The following is a 23503-nucleotide window of genomic DNA, read 5'->3' as shown; positions in this document are numbered from 1 at the left end:
TTCAATCTGGTTGCATTTTCATGCAGGCTGAATTTGATGTGCTTAGCTGGTGAGTCCTGCCAGTTGGGTAACAGAGCAAAAAGGCTGCGTGGGAGTTGAGCAAGAAGGAAGTTCAGCAAACTTTCCTTTGCATGGCAAAGCCTCCTTGACTGAGAATCAGCAAGAGCAGAAGATGTGTTTGGGATCCGGCAGCATTTGATACCCATCGAGGCTTTGGAGTGTTTCTGGTAGACATTTGTAAAGAAATCCTATTCGATGCTTCTTCTTGTGCTTCAGAATTAATAGATGGGTAGCAGTATAAGGAACCATGGTTGCTGAAATATATAACTAATAAAAAATAGTTCCATATGGGCATAAAGAGACGGATTAAAATCAGAGGAATGCTTGGTGTGTAGTAATCACAACTATTTAAAATCATACCCACCATGTAAGCAACACGACAGCTTTCTGTGCTTCTGAAATTCTAAATACTTGGCCCTTGTAAGCAGAAGATGGCTTTCAAGCACGTGTGTGTCTATAGGTATAAATTCAGGATAAAAAGGTTTTGTTTGAATAATTTCTGTTGCCTATGCATCGGTACTGTAGCAGTGAGAAAATAAGGTTCATTGTAAGTCTATGCTTTATCAAGAGTTCATTAACAAGATCTTACAATATTGTTGCTTCATCCGGCAGTATAACATCCAAACAGAAAGTCTGACCACTTTCAGACCAAAGGTTAAGTCTGCTAGCTTAGAAGGTAATAGAAGCAAAATTAGTTTCTGCACTGGTTTAACAGTTGTTAACATATCTGCTTTTTTATCACAGTTCCTTTCCAGGGTGTAATGATGCTTATGTATTCTTTGGGAAACTCTTCAACATTCTGTTTCAGCAGGGAGTTAATTCTTTATTATTTAACTCGGAGAACATTTTTTCTTAGGTGCAGAAAATTGCAAATGAGGTGAACAGAGGAATTGTAACAGATCTCGTAATGACTTCCTGAATACCGAGTGGGGAGCACAGAGATGGAGGCCGGCATGGAGGAGATCCTGGTTAAAGTTGCAGTAAGGGTCAGACCTCTGCTTTCCAAGGAAGTACTTCATAACCACCAAGTATGCGTGAGATTAGTCCCAAATACACAACAAATAATCATTGGGAAAGACCGTGTCTTCACTTTTGATGTTGTATTTGGCAAAAACTCAACCCAAGAAGAAGTTTATCCAGTTTGCATTAAACCTCTTCTAGTGTCTTTGGCTGAGGGATATAATGCTACAGTATTTGCATACGGACAGACAGGTTCTGGGAAGACTTACACCATTGGAGGTGGTCACATTGGTACGTTGTAAAAAGTCTTTTTTTGTGTGTGTGTGAACAATGTAGTTCTGCAAATTAAGTATTTAATACATAACAGATGATGCTTGAGAATTTTTAAGAGATAATGAAAAAATGTATAGCAAAAAAAGACATATATATTCCAAAGTTTATGTGATGGTTGTGTTCTAAACACAAATTCTGTGTCCGTTAGGCTATACCAAAAGTATGAGAGAAAAAAAAAAATAAAAAAAAATTAAAGTGCTCTTTCCCATTCTCTATTCTAACAGGCAACTTACACTACTTTCTGAAACACAGTGCTTTAGAAATTTTGGCTACATTTATCCTACTTAGAAAGTATCTGCTTTAGGTAATTGTATGAAGCAAACTCACTCTTGGACTTTTTTCAGAGTCTGACAAAGAGATTTCATAGATAAATTTCATGGAATAGAATCCTAGAATGGTTTGGGTTGGAAGGGACCTTAAAGACCACCCAGTTGCAACCCCCCGCCACGGGCAAAGATGTCACCCACTAGACCAGGTTGCCCAGGGCCCCATCCAGCCTGGCCTTGAACACCCCCGGGGATGGGGCATCCACTGCTTCTTTGGGCAACCTGTGCCAGTGCCTTGCCACCCTCTGAGTAAAGAATTTCTTCTGAATATCTAATCCAAATCAACCCTCTTTTAGTTGGAAAGCCATTCCTCCTTGTCCTATCATTACACCACCTGCCAAAGAGTCCCTCCAGAGTCCCTCCCCAGCTTTCCTGTAGGCCCCCTTTAGGCACTGGCAGGCTGCTGTGCCTAAAGCCTCTTCTCCAGGCTGCACAACTCCAACTCCCTCAGCCTGTCTTCGTAAGAGAGGTGCTCCATCTCTCTAAGTATCCCTGTGGCCCTCCTGGACTCTCTCAAATACTTCCACGTCCTCGTGCTGGGGGACCCAGAGCTCCAGGTGGGGTCTCACGACAGCAGAGCAGAGGGGGACAATCACTTCCCTCCCCCTGCTGGCCATGCTGCTTTTGATGCAGCCCAGGATATGGTTGGCTTTCTGGGCTGGAAGCACACATTGCTGGCTCAGGTGGAGATTCTCATCATCCAACACCGCCAGGTCTTTCTCCTCAAGGCTGCTCTCAATCTGTTTTCTGTCCAGACTGTAGTTGTGCTTGGAACTGTTCCAGCACAAGTGCAGAACCTTGCATATTGGCCTTGTTGAACTTTATGTGGAATTCAAATTTTGCTTTTTTAAAGGCAGATATCTGAAACTCTACTATTCGACTTACTTGGTATTTCCAAGTCAGTGTTTCTCAAACACCTGAGACTGGAAACTACTATTTTTCTGTATTAGTTCGCAGAAGAATTCTTCAGCTTCTGCATGTATACAATTTTGCTTTCTGACTTTCCCTGAAATCCTGTATCACCAGCTCTGGTTATCTTCCCTTCCGTATCGAGAAGTCACAATTTGTTTGTCTGTTCTGCTGAATAAGAGAGAAGAAGTGGAGTAGCAGGAATTAGAAGACTACCTGGATTTTTCTTGGTCCTTGATTCTGAATTTGAAACCCTGAAAATTATGTATTCGTTCTTTTTGCATAAAGGATTTGAAGTTTTATCATTAATTCATTAGCAAGTTCAAAATATTTTTTTCTTCTAGCGTGATTTTTTACTAATTTAATTTTCTTGTAGTCTCGTACCCGCAGAAAGTAGTAAAGTTCTGTATCATTTCCATGCATTTCTGATCAACAGAAAAGCAAATCTTTACATGAAAACTTGGGAAAACTGAGCTCTTCCTATTCCTTATTATATTGAGTGATAAACCTCGCAGACTTCTCTTTAGTTTTAGTCTTTGTAATTTGTGTGACAGAATGACTGCAAGTATCTGTGACATCTGTGTTTATATTTTAGCATCATTTTCAGAGGATGAAAAAGGCATAATCCCACGGGCTATTCAGGAGTTATTTCAGCATATTTCTGAAAACCATAACATCAATTTCCGAGTGAAGGTATCTTATATAGAGGTTTACGAGGAAGAACTTTGAGATTTATTGGAGTTGGAGACCTCTGTGAAAGATTTACATATCTGAGAAGATGAAAAGGGAAATACAGGTAGGATTTCAGCTCTAGAACTTTGTGCATTTGATTTCTGTTGTGTGCACAAATTATTGTTTCCATCTCTTGAAAAGAGAGCTTACCGATGACTAATACTAGACGAAGTCACGTTTTCAAAATATCAATTCAGTTTAGCTGATCTGAAGCAGCCTTCATTTGAGATTCCTATGAACAATATCAATGTTCCTCCAGAAGCAGCATCAGGTGGTAAGGTAGTACTGTTACTGTTTCTGCAAATTCAGCATAGAAACACAATTGTGCATGATTATTCAGTTGAATGAATGCTTTAAGATTAAGCCTTTGCTTCTCACTTCAAAGTTATATTTGTTAAGCTACTTATGCTGTAAATATCTGCTTCCATTCCACTAAGAACTATGTTCTTAACATAGGCTGGGAGTCACTTTTACTACAAACTTTCAAAATTTCTGTCTTTTTTTTTTTTTTAACTGACAAAGTAAGCTTTGAGCTAGGTTTGCTCATACTTTTTTTCTAGATAGCACTAGGTTGCAAATTGCATAAGACGATGTGTAAACACCTAAGTGTATTCTGTGTATTCTGTTTACAATACTGTTTCAAATGGTGTGACAAAATACACCCATATATTCTATTTCTGCAGGTTTCAGATGTGTTGTACTTCATGCTTTCCACATACTGTTTTATTTTATTTAGCTATGTGCTACGACCTTATAATAATGCAGGCTGGTATGCTTCTGTGATTTGTGTTTATAGATTGACTCTTCATAATTGCAGTAAACTTTTACTGAAAAGTTTAAAATTAATGTAATTATTCTGATTTTCTTTTGGTGTTTGAAGTGATTGTTGGTGCTAAGGAATTCCTAGTAGAATGTGCAGATGAAGTGATGAGCCTGTTGGAAAGTGGCAATGCAGCTCGTCACGCAGGCACAACACAAATGAACGAACACTCTAGTCGATCACATGCCGTTTTTACTATCAGTATTTGTCAGAAACAATCTGCAGAGTCTCAAAAAAAATAGTGATCCACAGGATTCATCTTGGAAATCAGTCCAGATGATTGCTTCAAAGTTCCATTTTGTGGATTTGGCAGGATCAGAGAGGGTGACAAAGACTGGAAATACCAGTGAAGGATTCAAAGAATCAATTCAAATCAATAGTGGTTTGTTGGCCTTGGGAAATGTCATCAGTGCTCTTGGAGACCCAAAAAGGAAAAGCGTACATATTCCATACAGGGATGCTAAAATCACTCGCATTCTGAAAGACTCCCTAGGAGGGAACGCCAAGACTGTCATGATAACATGTATAAGTCCATCCTCATCAGACTTTGATGAATCTGTAAATTCGCTCAAATATGCAAACAGAGCCAAAAACATTAGAAATAAACCAGTTGTCAACTACAACCCTGATCAAGACCGGATTGATGAAATGGAACTTGAAATCAGATTGCTCTGAGAAGCTTTGCAGAACCAACAAGTTGGTAATCAGTGTTGACATGACTTAAATCAAGAAAGAACCTGAATCAGTTTGCTAGAAGAACAGCTCACCCAGCTTCAAGTTCAGTGCTTCAGCTACAGAAACTGTTTGGACGAAGCCTTCCCATTCCTGGTTGATTTGAATGATGATGTTAGCTTAAAAAGCAGGAAGCTCTCACCGTGCAGCAAATTGACAGGGGAACTGGCACCATGCAAGAGCCCCATCATATCACAATTCTTCAGCTGAGGAGAGAACTAAAGAACTGCCAGGTATTTCTTTCTAAGTTGATTGTTTAGGTACCTATGAACAAATCAGGAAAGCTAATGTGTCTGTCTTGTAGGAGGAGGAGATAGAGTTCCAACAAGCTAGAATTTTATAAAATCAACCTATTTTCATTTTTCACACTGAATTCTGGTAAGCCTGTAGATTGTTACCTCGCAATCGCATACACAAATTCTGGCTTTTCTTGGTTCTCATCATCCTAAATTACAGCTCTGTTATTTATTCTTCATTTTTTTTCTCTGGCTTATTGTAAAGCTCTGCTTCCCAGGTTCAAAACAGTGTAAGAGCTGGGTAAGAGCTGGATACACTTGGTGGGTGATGCAAAAGAACGGAGAGGTGCGGTGTGTACCTCAAGGAGACTTAATACTGGGTGAGAATAGCCCATGAACTGAATTGTACCATGTTAATTAGTATATTACACTGTATGTTATCACTACCATGATTACTATAGGTGACTAATTAGAATGTATGGAAAAGAGTGTAACCTGAGCATGACATAAATGGTATGGAATAAGGGGTGGATAGATGTCCTGGTTTCAGTTAGCACAGAATTAATTTTCTTCCTAGTAGCTGGTGGAATGCGGTGTTTTGGCTTAGGATGAGAAGAGTACTGATAACACCCCGATGCTTTAATTGTTGCAGAGCAGTGCTTATACTAAGCCAAGGACATCTCAGCCTTTTGCTCTGTCCTGCCAACGGGCAGGCTGGGGGTGCAGTAAGAGCTGGGAGGGGACAGACCCAGGACAGGTGACCCAAACTAGCCAAAGGGGTATTCCATACCATCTGACGTCATGCTAAACAATATATAGGGGTGGCTAGCCGGGGGGGAGGGGGCCGGACTGCTCGGGGTTAGGCTGGGCATCGGTCAGCGAGTGGTGAGCAATTGCATTGTGCATCACTTGTTTGTATATATTATTATTATTTCCCTATTATCACCATATTATTATTATTGTTATTATTGTTATTATTATTTTCCTGTCTTATTAAACTGTCTTTATCTCAACTCACGGGCTTCACTTTCCATTTCTCTCCCCCGTCCCGGAGAGGGAGGGGGGAGGGTGAGCGAACGGCTGCGTGGTGTTTAGCTGCCGGCCGGGTTAAACCACGACAAAACTGAAAGATACCCAGGTAAGCATGCCATCCACAGCTCGGAGGAGATGGTTAGGGAGATGCTAAAATAAACAGGGCAATAAAGGCTCTTGAGCAGCTCTTAAGAGTTGTATTTACTTGAAAGATATAGGTTGTACAGAAAAGATAGAGTTGTACAGAAGTATCTGTCTTTAGAATAGTAAGACATAGTGTGTCTATACTTTGCATTTGGCTCCTAAAGGTTTTCTGGAAGGCCAACTACATTTGGAAGTAACCTTCAATCACTATTGGATCACTTACCCAGAAAAACATCTGAAAAAAAATAACATTATAATTTCTTTAATCTTTAGGCTCTTCTTTGAGATGAAAAATGAGGAGGGCCATCCTTATTTTTTTGTTTGAGAAGTGTATTAATATTATGATTGATGCTGAGATTTTACAGCCAAATCTCACAGCACACCGAAGAAAGTAATTGGATTTAAATACCCACTTTGTAAGGTAGTGTTGGTTATGGGTCCATTATTTCCTTTGGGAGAAAGAAACTTGTCAAAACAAAATCAATAGATGAGAAACAGAAGTAAAGAAACGACTGGTGGAAACCACTTTTGAAGGGAGCAGCTGATTCCCCAGAGGGCCATGCTGCCATAGCCACAGGGACCTTGACAGCCTAGAAAGGTGGGCTGACAAGAACCTCATGAAGTTCAGCAAGGGCAAGTTCAGAGTCCTGCACCTGAAGAGGAACAACTGCAGGCACTAGTGCATGCCGGGGGCCACCCTGCTGGAAAGCAGCCCTGCAGAAAAGGAGCTGGGCGTCCTGGTGGCCACCAAGTTGAACATGAGTCAGCCATGTGCCCTTCCTCCTAAGAAGGCTAGTGGTTTTGTTGGCTGCACTAGGCAAAGTGTCACTAACAGGTCAACAGATGTGATCCTTCCGCTCAGTGAGGCCACAGCTGGAGTAGTGTGTCCAGTTGCAGTTGCAAACTGTATTTTGTGGTGCGTTATACACAGCATAGGCAGCCAGTCAAAAGAGGTGATTCTCCCACCATATTTAGCATTGATGTGGCCTCACCTTGAGTATCGTGTGCTCAGGGGCACCCCAGTTGAAAAAAGGATGTGAAGATAATTGAAAGTGTGAAGAGGAAGGCAACAAAGCTGGTAGAAGGGCTGGAAGGCAGGTCCTATGAGGAGAGACTGAGAACACTTGTGTTGTCCAGTCTGAAGAATAGGAGGCCAAGAGGCGACCTCATGGCTCTCAGCAACTTGCTGAGGAGGGAAGGTGCTGGTCTGTGCTGCTGGTAACTGAGGGAAGAATGCATGGGAATGGCACAAAGCTGTGGGGGATGTCCAGTTCACGCTGGACATCAGGGAAAATTTCTGTACCATGAGGATGGTCAGACACTGGCACCGGCTTCCTAGCGAGATGTTTGGTGCCCCATGCCTGTCAGTATTCAGGAGGCGTTTGGGCACTGCCCGCAATAACATGCTGTAACTTTAGGTTAGTCCTGAAGTGGTCAGCCAGTTGGACTTGATGATCTTTGTAGGTCCTTTCCAACTTCTCTACTGCATTCTGCTTGATTCTGTTCAGTTCCGGGCTCCCCCATGCAAGAGATTCAGGGACATAATGGAAAAAGTGCAGCAGAGGGCCACAAAGATGCTTAAGGGACTGGAGCACCTCTCCAATGAGGAAAGGCTGAGAGAGATGGGACTGTTCAGTTTGGAGAAGAGGAGGCTCAGTGGGGGATTTTAGCAATGTCTTACAAATACCTGAAGGGAAGGTGCAGTGAACGTGCAGCCAGGACAAAAGGCAGTGGGCATATACTGGAACACAAGAGCTTCTAGGCAAACATCTGGAAGCACTTGTGTACTGTGTGGTGGCCGTGGCTGTGCACTGGAACAAGTTGCCCAAAGAAGTGGAGTCATCCTCTGAGACCTGCAAAAGCCACCTGGACATGGTCCTGGGCAACCTGCTCAAGGTGGCCTTGCTTGAGCCAGGGGTTAAACCAGGTGACCTCCAGAGGTCCTTTCCAGCCTCAGCTGTTCTGTGATTCCATGGTGGGAGAATTTGCCATATATACGTCACAACTTTGCAGTTCCACTCACATCTTTGAACAACAAATAAATATATGTATGTATTTAATTTTCCAACGTCAAGAATAACAATGCCTGCTTTTCCACTGGCTGAATTTTCCTTTTATTATCTAGCAGGCTCTAGCTATGGATGAAGAAGTATTCAGCCAGAAGGATCATGAATTGAAGATATTGCAGAATCAGATAAAGACATTAATACAGGAAAATGAAGAGCAACTGGAATCTTTAAAGAAGGCTGAAGAAAGACATAGATTACAGGTATTTTTCCTCTGGCATATATTACATATATCTATATCAAACCATCCGTCCACCATAGGAATGTACTCATGATTTCAAGACAGATCCTTCAGAATTTTTTTGGATGTAAACACCTACCAGTCTTACAAGCACCTTGTTTGAATTAGAGCTGTATTCCCTAATGAGCTGAGATCATCTAGTGGGTGAATCACAGTACTGTGATTCCTGAAGTTTGTGTATCAGCCTAACTGTGCCACAGCCTTCCTGTATGATATTAAGTGGTTCATTCACCCTCTCTTTGCTTCCTGCCTTCCTCCAGATCTGTGTTGTTGCTAAGTTGTTTCAGGACGATTCATGATTTAGGACTTGAAAGGCTTTAAAAGATTGTTTAGAATCTCAAAAAGACCATCAAGTTCCTACAGAATGCTTTAATTGAAAGGCTGTGTAGAAACATGCTTTGTTATATCTTTATTCAGTGTGAGAGTAAAGTATTGTTGACTTTTGACTTTTTAAGACAGAATTTCATCCTAGTATTCTGAGAGTTTACTATTACAAGAAGCTGAGTGACACAGTGGAAACACTGCTTGCCTCCTTCCCTCTCTAGATCTTGTATATGCTAATGAAATTGTAATGGGTAGTAAGTGAATAGCATTTCAAGATCCAGGAGACCATATATAGGATAGTTGATAGATCTGACTTTATAGGATGATAGATCTGACCTTTTTTAAAGAGAACAGCATAAACATGGCTAGTTAGTACTCTTCTCCTTTTTCTCCTTTTTTTTCCTTATTCTCCTTTTCCTCCTTTTCCTCCTTTTTCCTCTTCTTTGCTGATGGCTTGGGGAGAGTCAATGAATGAAAGGTAAGTACACTGGTCACCATCTTTTCCTTCCCTCTGTAACTTTTTTTCTGTTCTGTCATTTCTGGATAGGCTTTTTTTGTGTGTTTTCCCTTTTTAACCCATACTGCATATTGTCAGCTTATTAGACTAAAACAATCCATGCTTCTAATACACATAGATGCTTATATACGATTATGCTTATAATTGTATCCTATGGAGGATACGAGGCAGATGTTATGAACAGAAACAGTTGTACTGTAGGCAAAAGATCGCAGCTCTCACTTTTACTTAAAAACAGAAAAATCAGTATAATAATCAAATCAAATGCTTGTGTCAAATGGCTTAAAGTTGTATGCACAGGAAAGTGTCATTTCAATGATACATGACAGAATAAGAACTGTAAAAGTAGCATGTAAATGTTTGTACCCATGTATTTATGTAACAGGTTATGCACTATGGGGTTGTATGTACAAGGGCATAAGGGACAGAGTCTTATAGGGATTAAAAAAATAAAAAAGTTGTAAGGTGGAGTTGCCCATTACTACTTCCACAATCATAAAATGTATGGTATTGACATATATATTCTTTTTGCTATGACACAGAAATATTATGTATTGTATTCCAACAAAATGTCAATTTGTGGGGCATTGTCTATGTATGGGGAAAGGACTTGCAGTCTAAGAAGATGAGAAAAAAAGAATAAATAAAAAATATATGATTCAAAGTAGGAGAATGCATACTTTAGTTAACTATCTCTAGCTGTTATTCAAATTTCCTGTTGGTAGGCAAGATTTTCGATGTATTCTGAAAGGAACAGAGAAGACTGAAAATTGTATGGTCTTGGCCTTATGGATAAATCAGTTCAGTGAAGATATGTAATTTTGAACAATGCACAGAGATTGCTGTAGGAAAGGCAAGTAAGTTCTTCAAACTAGCATTACCGACAAATTTGAGGCTGGGTAGAAAAGAAAGTAACGGTTGATACAGGGGATCCTGGGGTCACGTACAATTTTATGAATGTTAATTAATAAAAATAATCTTTCAAGTTGGACCACTCCAAGAGGAAGAGGAAGCCTACATGTATGTACATTTCATTCTTTAAACTCAGACCATGTGCTTCATTTGAACATTTTTCTTGAATTACCGTTTTATTTATCCATGAACACACAAATAAGGCAAGCAAGGGCTGATAAATATGTCATCTACTTCTCACTAGATGTCTAAATCTAGCTGACATAATTTATATAGGACAGGTCCTTTAGAGACAAAAATGTCTCAAAAAAAATGATTGGAGTTTGGGGAGAGGTAAGATTCTACCTGTCATGCCAGAGAATTTTCAGTTTGTTGCAGAATTTGCCTGTGCACTGCAGAAGAATTTAGAGTTAGTGAATGATATACAAGAAGACTGACCTTTATAATGAATTTAGAAAGGTATGATGCAAACCTGATGATCAGCAACCGTTTTTGTTTTTGTTTTTTTCATATGAGAATGAAAAAATGGTGGAACAGCAAATCCTTATTGATCAGCTAAAAGAAAAATTAGAGAAGTTTATGGTTGTGAAAACTTGGGACTTCTCAAGTGCTTGTGGAGATGGGCCTGCTGTTACGGCATCTGCAAGAAGGCCATACAGTGTCCCACTCACAAAGAGTCTGCTACACTCGCTTTACCCATCTTCAGGGACAGAGACACGAAAGGTAAGGTCTACCTAAGCATTACATTTTTTTTAACAGTTATCGTTCAATAATTCAGTTTGGCGTGACAAATTATGGTGACCTATTGTCAGCTGCTGTTTAGCTTTGAAGCATTTTAGCATGGAAGACTGAAAAAGTACTTTTGAATGTCTTGCAACACACGCTATGTCCCAGTTGTCCAAAATCTATGGGCTTACATTTTGAATCCCAGAATGGCTGGAGTTTGAAGGGACCTTTAAAAATCATCTAGTCCAACTCTGCCATGGACAGAGACACCTTTCACTAGATCAGGTTGCTCAAAGCCCCATACAAATTGACTTAAAACACAGAATTTATCACAGTCATAAAGCTGTAGTCTTTAGTGATCTTTTTGTGCAATGTTTAACAGTTTAGATAGGAAGCATTACCAAAATGAATGATTATTCTGTACTGATAAACTGAACATTTTGGGTAATAAGTTGGTAACAGTACCTTCTTTTGCACTTGGGACAAGTGTTCTAAGCAGAACCTTCTCTTGCAAAACCTTCTGGTACACAGGTACTCAGAAATATTATTTAAACACCTGCAATTCTGCATACAAGGTCAGGTAGTGAAAGACTTTTAAACTGAAATACTATTGGAATATCAATAAAGAATTACTGAACTATTCCAAGTGTTTTTTTGGTGCTTTTTGGCAGGTGTATACCAGTCCCCCTGCTTTTTCCCTGGCTCGGATGATGGCAGGATTCCGTGCTCGTAGCCAGATGATACTGAACTACATAGAAGATCAAGATGAAGTCCTTCACTGCCACCTCTCTATCAGAGTGATGAAGAGAAAGAAAATACAGACAGTCAAAAGTAATTTTTTTTTTTTTCTCATTTAGGTAATTTTTTCTTTAACTTTTGTTACAGATAAATATATAGCAAATACAATATTACTGCCTAATCCTACTGTAATGTGAGGCCATTTGTGATACTACTTAAAATAAATTTGCAGGACCAACTAGGCATATTATGAAACTAGTTTAAAAACCACGTTTTTTTGATGCGATAAAGATTGCATGATCTTTGTTTTGGGGACATCATCCAACAAGATCAAGCATGGGAAGAAGAAGGTGCAAATGCTTATGTAAGCTTTCTCAGTTTGGCACTCTTCTCTTTAATATCATGTACTTTATATAAAGTTAAAAGAAAAAAAAATCCCTTTGTGTTTAGAATGTATCATGTTTTCCATTCTTTCTTAGGCATTCAATAAACCAAAAATGGACACGAAAACAGGCTTCTCTGTGCTTTCCCTTTGAGCAAAGTGACATGAAATGTCAAGTTGACAAGTCCAGCTTATGTGACAAATCTGTGCCACAGACTGATACAGCCACAGGTAAAATGGAAGTCATGAGAGTAAATTGTGTTAGATATAGTACTAGAATATGCAATAATGTCTTTATCACATGTAATTATTTTTCTCATCAAAATGTCTTTATTTGCTACAAATACTTTTTTCATTATAGCTCAACATAAATTTATTTTTTAATTATTTTCCTTTTCCCTTTTCTGAAATTGACATCAGTGACCTTAATGTTTGAGTACTACTTACTAGCGAGAAAGCACTTGACCTACAAATCTACTACTAGTTCAAGAAAAGGAAACATGCTATTATTTCATCAGAGATGCACTGAAAATGCTTAAATTAAATATGTTTTTTCTCTCTCAGATTAGCATTCATTAGCATTCTTTAAATGCTAATGCATGCTGTCATTTCCGTATTTAGATGGCAGGGAAAAGACTCTTTGCAATACTCTCTCCTTTTGGCTCTTTCGCTTCATCTGTAAGAATTCTATACATACTATATTTCAGATCACTGTCTTTTGGCTAAAGAGTGTATTCCTTTTATTCCATTTTTATTCCTTTTTTTTTTGGTTTCCACATTGCTTTGTTTTCTTTCAAGGTGAAGAAATCGACTGCCTCCAGAAAAGTCATGTTTTTAACATGCAGAAGTTAAAGAATTCAGAGTTGAGACTCACTGAGGCCAAGCAAAAAATGGGAGAACTTGCACTTAACATCAAAATGAAAGAAGAACTTATTAAGGAATTAGTAAGAACAGGTAAGTGACTGAAAAATTGAAATGAAGACATTCAGAAATAAGCAAGAAAAAAGACACAAAACTTCTGAAGACCTGCATATCTTAGTTTTTGGGTAATTTTCTTCTGCGGGAATACTTCTGGTAACTTACAGTTTCCTAACTTCTATGAATTACTTGCTATGAGTGCATTGAAGGCTGCAAATTTTTATTGTGTCCTACTCAGCTGTGATCTGCAGATTTGTTTGTTAAATATTTTTTTGTGTTTTGTAGCTTATTGTGTTTGTCCACCTATAGTGTAATTTTTCATGTATGCTTAGTGCAACTGATCTCTTCATGGACATGTGTTTGTCACCCAGTGTCTGGGATAGGAGAGAAGATACGACACTGTGCTGGGAATGCTTGCATTGCCATCATAGCAGTAGAGAAGCAGGAGTCAGAAGTGGATGAGGGAAAAGGTCAGTGTCCCTGTTAGCCTATATCATTACACACCTGTCCTGATATATATATGCTTGCCAGAAACTTATCATTGTGATGACCCTAAAGATCTGTGCTTACCTGTTTCAATCACACTCTTCTAGTGTGTACATATTCTCCTGAGGCAGTCTTTTGGCATTGAGAAACATTGTGCGCCCCCAGTAACAGTACTCACGGAATCCCAAACACAGCAAATCAGATTGCCCGAACAGGGCAAATCAGTAGAAACACAATCGAGAGTTTTTTGCTGATTACCAAGTTGAAAGCTGAGAAATATGTAGCATATTCTTCTGGGGAACAAAGAAACAAACATACAAACAAACAACAAAAAACATAATAATACAGGCAAGCTATTTTGTCAAGGACTGCAGTAGGCAGAAAATTTTCACTTGATGTGGCACTCAGGTGTTACTTTCTTTGGTGACATCAGATGATTTATGAAGAGTTCAGATTTAAGATTCCTTTGTTCATCTATATTTCAGTGTTATAAGGGAGCTGTTTGTTTAGGTTTGGAAAATGTCTCAGAAATTTTTGGTTTAATCAGGATGAAGTAAGTAACGATTCAATTACAGGTTTAAGTGATACATTGCAAATTATTAGCTTGCTGCTTTAAAACTATTTGGATATGATGTCTTTAAGGTAAGGATGCAGAGTGTGTAAGCAGGCAATATTCTTTGAAGATAACTAAACCGGAACAAGAATCCCAGCAGGCCAAAATGGAACTGGCCGAAACTCAAAAGCAGCTTCAGGAGCTGGAGAATAAGGAGCTGAGAAAGCCAAGCTGCAAAGAGAGTTCCGAAAGAAGATGGATGCAGCTAAGCTGAAAGTGCAGGTATTTCCAATATGACCATTAGGATTTGCAAATTCCTGTCTCAGCATCACCTTTGAAATCCGTACACTCTGATTGTGAAACTCTCACCAGCTTCACACAATTGAAGCTAGTTGGATTGAAGTAGCCAATGAGAACCTTCACACAGTTATACCCACTACTATTTAACAACTAAGTAGTTAGATAGTTCTGTCTTTGATGATTTTACGAAGGCTCAGAGACCTTAGAGATAATGTGTGATTGTTGTGGCAAAATGTAGCAAGTCTTGCTCACTGTCCTAACTCAGTGAAATAGAGAATTAACCTGAGTCGGGTTTTAGTTTTAAGTTTTCCTGTTGTTAAGCTGAAATTTTCCGTGAACATTCAGGCCTTACAGAAGAAGAAGCAAGACACTAAGAATCTGGCTTCTCTATCTAACCAAAGTGAAAAACGAGCAATAGAACTTGAGCAGAACGTGGCTCAGATGAAGCATCAGCAGACCCTGCTAGAGAAAAGACTGTGTGAGGAGAGTGAAAAAAAAGAAGCAACTAGAAGCAGAGCTTCAGCGGGACCAGCTACAAATTAAAGTAGGATTCTTTCTGTTTCCTTATGACAAAGAATAAGATCAACCAGTTTGACCTTTGTTTTCCCAAAGGCAATGTACTATACTACCAGATTTTGTCCTTTTAAGTAATTGCTTACTTGACACTGAAGAAATTGTGTATAAGTATTTTCACAGAAATCTTCATTCTTCCTTTCTCTTCAGCTATTTTTTTGAATGTTATTATGTGATGTCTAGCCCTGAGTTGCAATTTTGCATGTAAATTAGTTCAATATTTCTGATTTCATGATTGTGTAGATTCTGTCATTAAATGTGTTTGAAAAACACACTGACTGAGGCAGAAAGAGTTTTGTTTGTTTGTTTTTGTTTAGAGGAACTTCAGCTTAAGATGGAACAGCAACAGAAGATTCTTAAAGACAGAGAGATTGCTGCATTTAAAAAGAAGAAAAATAACTCGGTGTGGACTTTACAGAAATCAGAGGTAGCTAATCTATTCCAAATCTGTGTGGACACTGAAAAGAAAGGTGTCTTTATTCACCCCGTGTCATCTTTGTAAAGCGTTTGGAAGAAGAGTATTCCGTCCTCCCTCCCCTGTTTTTTTTTTAAATTGTTATTTTTTTGTTGTAGCAAAAACTGAGACAAGTCAAGAAGCTCTTTAACTGGTTTTGAATGAACGAAAGGAGAGGGCTGTAATGTCTTTGTTTTTTCTATGACTTGTCAAAGGTAGTAATGCAGATAGCTGGAAATTCAACAAGTTTGGTTGTCTGGTAGGTTTGAAGGTGATTCTGATGAGCTCTGTTATAAATGTTGCATGGTTTGTTTGTTTATTTCTTTTCCCATCTGACAAATATGACAAATGGCTATGGTTTTGGTTGTTCATGACAGTGTTAGAATAGTAGGTTTCCTGTGCAACAGTGCTACCTGCATGATTTCAGAACTAGACATTGGAACATGAGAGTTTCATGAGTTAACCAAAGTCTTTAGAGGTGAAAATCAATTTAAAAAATGAAATAAAAGCAACTTCTTAGCCATACCAGCAATATGCCCACTGATAAACCATTGCTTCAGAAGAGACTTATAATAGACTCTGCTAGCAGGATCAGAACTCCCATTTTTTCTTTCTTTCAGCATCAGAGTTTCTCATCACGATGTGTTTTTCCACAAATCTTGGTCTTGGGCAAGAATCATGCAATGAGGATGGGCTAGCTGATTTCTTGTGGTACCTTTCAAACTTAGTTGTTGTCATTCTATATATGACATCTATTTCTATAACTGTTTTTAGGAAAATAATACATTTCCTTAAAAGCATCTGATAAAATTGTTTGCATAAGATGTAGTAATATAACATTGCTGAGCCTCTCCTTAAGTCAGTCCTATTTCTGTATTATCCTGAATCAGGATTCTGTTGAACACTTAATGTTAAGAATTGAAATGTTGATTTCTCACGTTTTATCAGTTACTCTAAAAGAGGAAAAACATAGTCATAAAATTCTGACCCAAATAGTCCTCGTTAATGCTCTCTGGATCTCTGTTTAAATTGTAGAAGTTAGAAGAGCAAAAGAAATGGCTGGATGAAGAAATGGAAAGAATTCTGCAACAGCACCAACAGTTAGCGGAACTAGAAGAAGATTTAAAGAAAAGAGAAGCCATTGTAGCTAAAAAAGAAGCATTATTGCAAGAGAAGAGCCTCCTAGAAATCAAGAAACTGAGATCTAGCCAGGTGATTTAAGAAATAAAAAAAAGAAAGAAAGAAAGAAATTTAACACAATTGTAGAGCTGCCTGAAAAGACTATGGGAGGAGGGCAGCCGGATAACAGAAGAGGTTTAAGCCATGCAACTTGTATCTCTAGCGCTGCCATTACATTATTGTGTGGCTTGATCAAATGAACATTTTAAACATGAATAATAGAATGTAATAACCTTTATTTACATGATATCCCCGAAATTCTAACAACAAAACAAAATCTGTCTTCCAAAGTTCTGTTATTGCAGCATATTAAATAACGATATCTAAAAAATTGCTCAGTGCCTGCAAAGTAGAGAACATGGCAGAGAAACATTCTGTATTATTTACTTTGGCTACTGAGAAACAGAAATTGAAGTGTCATTGTCACCGTAATGACTAACTCATGTAAGATATGTAGAAAACTGCACATTGCTTTTCTTTGTTTTCTTTCATCTTTTGATTAAATAGTAAATTTTATGGTAGCTGTCTACTTAGCCTAAATGGCGTCCCTTTACAAGAAGTAGACAGGTCTTCCACTTTAGGATGCGACAGTCTCATGTACATGTTTATGGGGAAGGAGTTTTATACTTACGGTTTCTTTCATTCTTCCTCTTATTTCTTTCTCTCTCTCTCTCTCTCTCTCTCTTTTTTTTTTTTTTAAAGGCTTTAAACAAAGATAGTATGAAATTGTCTACTCGCTTAAGTATGCTGGACCAGGAATTGTGTGATAAAGGTATGCAGCTTCAGGACAGCACTACTGAAGATAAGACAGACATTCTGGAAAAAATTCAGGTTCTTCAGAAGGAAAGGGATCAGCTACTCAGGAGAAGAAATAGTGTGGATGAGAAACTGAAAGAGGGTAACTGAAAAGTGTTGTCAGCTGAAGTAAGTAACTATCTCTGAGATACATCAAAGTTTTAGGCAATGTTGTATAATAAAGTATTCCAATCATGACCTAAAATGTCTCCCAGTATTAGACAGTAGAGAATCAAGGAACTGAGGTTGGGTGTTTTTGTTAACAGCCGACATGAAAGTACTGCTATAATGGCACTACTTCCATAACAGGGAACAACATATACTTTCAGAGGAACTTACTTACTTTAGCTAGAGTCCGGACAAATGTCGCTGGCCTAACAATTCTATAATTAGAAATAATGAAACAGGATGTCCATCAATTTATCTTAGGCAGCTATTTTCCTATCAGGACATAGAACAAGGTGAAGTACTCTAATAGTGATGTCCCTTGATTTTTTTTTTCATAGGCTTTTGTGAAAGACCAAACCTCACCTGAAGGCCTCCATATAGTTACAATGAAAATAAGCCATATTATGGATGTTACACACTTGAATTGATCAGTATAATTAAGTTGAAGATTGAATAAATTGATGTCAAATACACAGTTTTGTTTTAGGTCTTGAGAAGCAGCAGTTGGGGCCTATTACTGAGCTGATAGCATGCCAGAAAGAATCCTATTTGCTTCACTCCACAGAATCTTCTGCAATACTTCAGGGCATGAATTTCTGCCACCTTCCTGCACAGATAATGGTCACCAAACTGCTTACAGATCTGATTGGTTCATTAATCGCTAATTAGAAAACTAGTTCAACTGAAAAAGTAATAGAAGTCATCAAATTGTGGGGAGGGGAAAATGGAGGAAGAATAGAATGTAGGCTTTTGTGGTGATGAACCATTTGTTTGAACTCTGGTCTGTGGAAGGGATATCAAGACATTTCCTGCTTGCTCCAAGCAGGTTCTAGATTTGTACTCTTCCTCTTATTTTTCCCATTCCATTCTCTGTACTACTACTAGTTAGTCTTGCTCTTCAATTTAGATTCACCTTTGAGAATGAAGTTAATGTCTTATGCACACAAAGGTTTGTTTTGTACTTTTTTTACAATCTCACTCCTGTGTTTCTGTGTAGGAAGAACATGTCCTTTTGCAGCTGGAAGAAGGAATTGAAGCCCTGGAGGCTGCTATTAATTACAAGAATGAAAGTATTCAGAGTCGCCAGTACTTGCTTAGATCCTCTTCACAGATCCTTTCACAGAGTGAGGATAATGCAATAGGAAAACTAGTTTCCTTGTCTGCTGATGAGCTCAGAGCTATCCTCTTCAAATACTTTAACAAGGTTTGCTTTGGCTAATGATCAATATTTTAGCCTATTACCTGTTATTGCGCTAAATAGTTAAATGAAATAGTGTCAAGAAGTAAAGTCAATTTAATCCACTTTCCTTGAAAGCCTGCTTAGGTTACTCACATCTGTTGTTAATTTGGATATTTTGCATCTTGACATCAACATAAAAAAGGATGCTTTTCTATTACTTGTTTGTATCTTGTTTTGGTGTCATTAGCTTAAAAGGTGTTGCAACTCTGGAAATTTCCTTGCTCCTTTCCACTGCTTTATGCTGCTAACTTCTCAAGTAGCAACATATTTAAACAGTGGTGTCATATTGAAATTCTTCCCACCTGCAGTCTTTATTAACCTCAGGATAGTATTTCTTTTTTCCAAATCCATTATAAAATCTTTCTGCAAACAAGCGCTTACCACCATATACTGAAGAATCGTAATGACACCTGGAAACATAAAAAAGAAATGCATTAGGACTTGGTGTCTCTCTTTGCCCATGGGTGAACCTTGGGTGATTTTGTGAACAAGTTGTCTGTGGTACACAAATTGGCAGTTTTCCAGAAACAGGAAAAAAACTCTTGTATCAGTTTAAGTTCTGCACAGGGCATTAAAAAATCCACTAGTCCATGTGATCAAAATCTACAGAGCTCAATTCTGAAGTGTGAACTCGTGTCAGCAGGCAAATCTGTTTCCAGTATAAGCTTACAGCTTATACAGACAATTGCTTTTGTATCCATTCATCTATTAAGCAGAACTGTAAAAGCATTTGTTGAAATGGTTTGATAGAAGTGTATTAGATTGTCTTAGATTGTTGGCCTGCGAGAGTCTGAACGTAAATTACAACTGCAGACTGAAGAACAGGAGATGAAGGTCATAGACCAGGAAAATATAATACGTAATTGGAATCTGCACTTGAGCACATCAAGTTGCAGTGTGACAGGCAGCTGACGCTACAACACAGAGAACATGAGAAAAAACTACAGTTGATACTGCATCATTTCAAGGGTGCTTGTTTGTTTTCCAAGGGGAATTGTACAGCAGATATTATCTTTAGTCACTGTTGAGAAATACTGTGTTTCATATGAAAGAAAAAAGAAGATATGAGGTAGAAAGATAACATTTTGGCTGTTACTAATTCTGATGTCGTGTAGGATGCTGATGAACAGACACAAGGTGCTTGTATAAAAGAAAAAAGCTGACCATTTTTAAAAAACGGTCAGAATTGTCACATTTTTATATTCAATTTGTTGACATTGGAAAGGTGAAAGATAGCAATCCCATTGATCTTTATCCTCTAAATGCTCCTATTAAAATGGAGAATTGGGGTTGGCATGGGCTTTTTGATCCTCTGTCATACTAGTTTAAATGTACACCCTGAAAGCAGAGTGTCAGCAAAATACAGGACATTCTCTAGCTGGGCTAGATCTTGATTTTGGCACAGAGAAGTGAAGTGAAGATTTGATTCTCATACTAGTTTTACTTGCCCTAGAACAAGATGGTGAAGGTATTGCAGAAACCTTGAAAGAGTATGAAGTAAAAGTCCAGCAACTGGAAAAAGACTTCTTTTATTCTAGAGAAAACCAGCAGAGAGCTGAAGAAGAAATTGAAGGGCTTTTTTGGAGAGTCACCCCATCAACTAATGGCACCTACTAAATGTAAGTACATGATCTTAAAATGCTTTTGTGTTTGTCAGTAGATCATTTGAGGGGTAGCAAACAGACAGAAGTATATCAGATAGACATAAAACTCATATTTTTACTGAACTAACTCTTATCCAGGAAGGTACTACATCTCCCCACACTTGCAAAGGAGAGACAACATCAGTTTGTAATAGAGGCAGTGGTATAACACTGTTCTAAATTCGTGTTTGGTTTTCTGTGGATTCGAGCATAATTTCAGAAGCTACAGTCTCACACTGTTGTGGTTGAGAAAACGGTATTTTATGATCTGAAAGACTCTGAATGGCATTATAATTAACAAATGTGTAATATGCTATGCTTTTAGATGCCAGTATTTTAAACAATCAACTTGATTTTGCTGCCAGCACTTGATTTCATAGAAGTTATTTCTTGGAAGATTGTCAATGAAGAGGTCCATACTTCCAGTTAACTAAAATCATTCTTTATTAAGGTTAAAAGACCTAGATATTTGTAGTAAGAAGATAAGCTTCCTAATGTGATCTATGCTTTGACCAAAAAAAAAAAAAAAAAAAAAAAGGACCAACAAACAACTATGAAAAGTTTTTTTGATTGTTCCAGGTCCTACTAACCACAACTCAAACTTAAAATGAAGTAGTTCTAGTGTAGAAGCAAAAATGGTTTAATCATTGTCATTATCTTGGTTGTCTTACACCTCACACTGCCACCACCACCACTTCACACGCACAGTGCAGCCTTCTTGGCCCCGTGTTTCGTCTTAAGGCTCAGCGTGACTCATTCTTCCTCTTAATTGATGGTTCTATTTCGTCACACTTGAGGTAGTGCCATGTCTTTGTAACACGTAGATGCTGGTCACATATGCATCTGTTGCTACCAGAGTGAATTGAGGTTTAGCTCTCCAGGCAGGATAATAAGCCTAGAGGTTCATTACTCGGAAGTATGCTGTGGCGGTGTGAACATGAATATTGCACAGGTTGGACTGTAAATGAGCATGGGGAAGATTATTCTGTGTCTAATACACAAAGAAGCATGTAGTCCAGGACATGTTTTGCTGTGAGGAAACATCCATCGCAGCCAAACTGTAGCGAAATGTAGAAGGGTGAATGTCCCTGTGAATTTCTAACTTTTTCAAATCCATATGTTTGTAACGTTTGTAAGAAGCGCTCAGTATTTTTGTATAATTACCTTTAGTTATCTTTCCTCTGAATATATTTTGGGGCATAATACAATGTAATAAAAAAGTGATGAGCTTTAAAAATAACAAAAATCCCTGTGTACATTAAAGTCACATTCAAAGACTATGTTTTGTGTGTTCTGCTAATGAAATTGCAGACTACTTTTGAAAATACGAAGAATTTCATATTTTACTGTCATGGTTCAGTTGTTTTAAGATTGCCTAAATTGCAAGTTAGAATGGTGAAGCTTGTATTACAAGCAAAGAGCCAGCGGAAAGTAAAAGACACAGTCTTTTACTTCCTCGTCTTTCGGGTGCTTAACATACAATGGTGCTAGCTCAGACCTAGGAATCACCAGTCTTTATCTTGTTCCCTGTCTCAAGTCCCCCCTTTTCTTGAGCCTAAGAAAATTCTTTGGCTTATTACAATCCTTCTTGATTAAAAGTTTTCATTAAATTCTTACCAGTTTTGACTTGGTGCTTGTTTCAGTTACACTTCCAGGTATCATAATCTAGTCCTTCATACAGCACCAAAATGCACATTGTACCACTACACAAGTCAAGACTACTACTCTTAAAAAGAAGATCAGGATTCCTCTAAACGATTGCTTAAGCCAAGAAAAGTTGGGTAACCAAAAGGTTATTTTGTTGCATAATTCTCGAAAACCCCAGGAGGTGTCATCTTGAATTACCTTATGTAATCACCTTAGACTAATCACCTTATTACCGTAGTCTTTCCTCAAATGTTTTCGTGCTCAGTCTCAATTCCTCCTGCCTCATTTACACACATACAGCAACTAATATTGATTAAAGTGCATCCTTCCCCTTGGGAGGCAAATAAAAGGTCTAGTGCCTAAAACATTGATTTGTTCTAGTTGCTTGCACCAAACTGTAAGATGTTGTTGCAAATATTGGTTTCCTAAATGGGTTAGATCTTCTCCTTTGTCCGGCATTTGGTAAGGCCTGCCATACAATATCTCCAAAGGGGCTTAGTTTGACCAAGTTTGCTCCTGGGGGATGGATGGAGCCCGTGGTAGGGAGCCGTGTGGGAGCAGTGCTTGAGGAGCTGCTGCCTTTGGCAGCCCCTGCAGGCTCACTTCAGGAATCCCGTGTGAGGGATGAAGTTCTGTGTTTTTTGTTTTGTTTTTGTTTTGTTTTGTTTTGTTTTGTTTTTCTGAAGAAACCGGGTGTTTAAGAAGGAAATGCAGAGTTGCCTTTGTTTGGCACTCGATGGTCTTGAGGTCTCTTCCAACGTAGACATTCTGTGATTCTGTGAAGTCACAAACGCCAAGGCATCACACTGGCTGGCTCTGCAGCACAGATGCCAGGAGTGCCGCTTGGCATGGCGGCGGCGGCGCGGTGCCCCAGCCCCAGGCCCGTCCCAGCCCCAGCGCACATTGCCCTCCGCTCCCCCATGGAGCCCCCCGCCGCCTCAGCAGCCCCGCGGCGGACGCCCCATGGCAGAGCCGCCCCCGAGGAGAAGGAGCCCGCAGCCCTCTGCCCACACCGCACCGCACTGCACCAAGCGCCGCGCAACGGCTGCCACCACCGCGGGGGCTCCTGGTGTGAGTGGCAAGCGGTGGCAAGGGGGGGCTGCGCTTCCTGAGTCGAGCTGCTGGACACCGGCTTGCCTGGGCAATTGCCCATGTTGCTGAGGAAGCAACAGAGCCAAAGCCCTTGGGGCTGAAGATCCAGCACAGCTGGGGAGGCTTTGGCATTTCTGCACAATGCTGCTCAATCCTGCTTGGGAGCCCAGCCTCAGGTGCGGAATGAAGCCAAGCAAGCTCGAGGGAAACTGTGTGCTGGTAAGTTGTCAGTTCTTGCTTTCTTTTTCATTCCTCACGCCTAAGA

At 39.1% G+C, this 23503-nt stretch overlaps 1 pseudogene; it reads left to right on the top strand.

Annotated features, from left to right (window-relative positions):
- The window catches only part of LOC137848791 (kinesin-like protein KIF27), a 32179-nt pseudogene extending 11120 nt beyond the window's left edge, over window positions 1-21059 (top strand).
- The last annotated feature ends 2444 nt before the right edge of the window (window positions 21060-23503 follow it).

Source organism: Anas acuta, unplaced genomic scaffold (assembly GCF_963932015.1).
Source record: "Anas acuta unplaced genomic scaffold, bAnaAcu1.1 SCAFFOLD_52, whole genome shotgun sequence".
NCBI lineage: Eukaryota > Metazoa > Chordata > Aves > Anseriformes > Anatidae > Anas > Anas acuta.
This window is presented reverse-complemented; position numbering and strand designations above follow the sequence as displayed.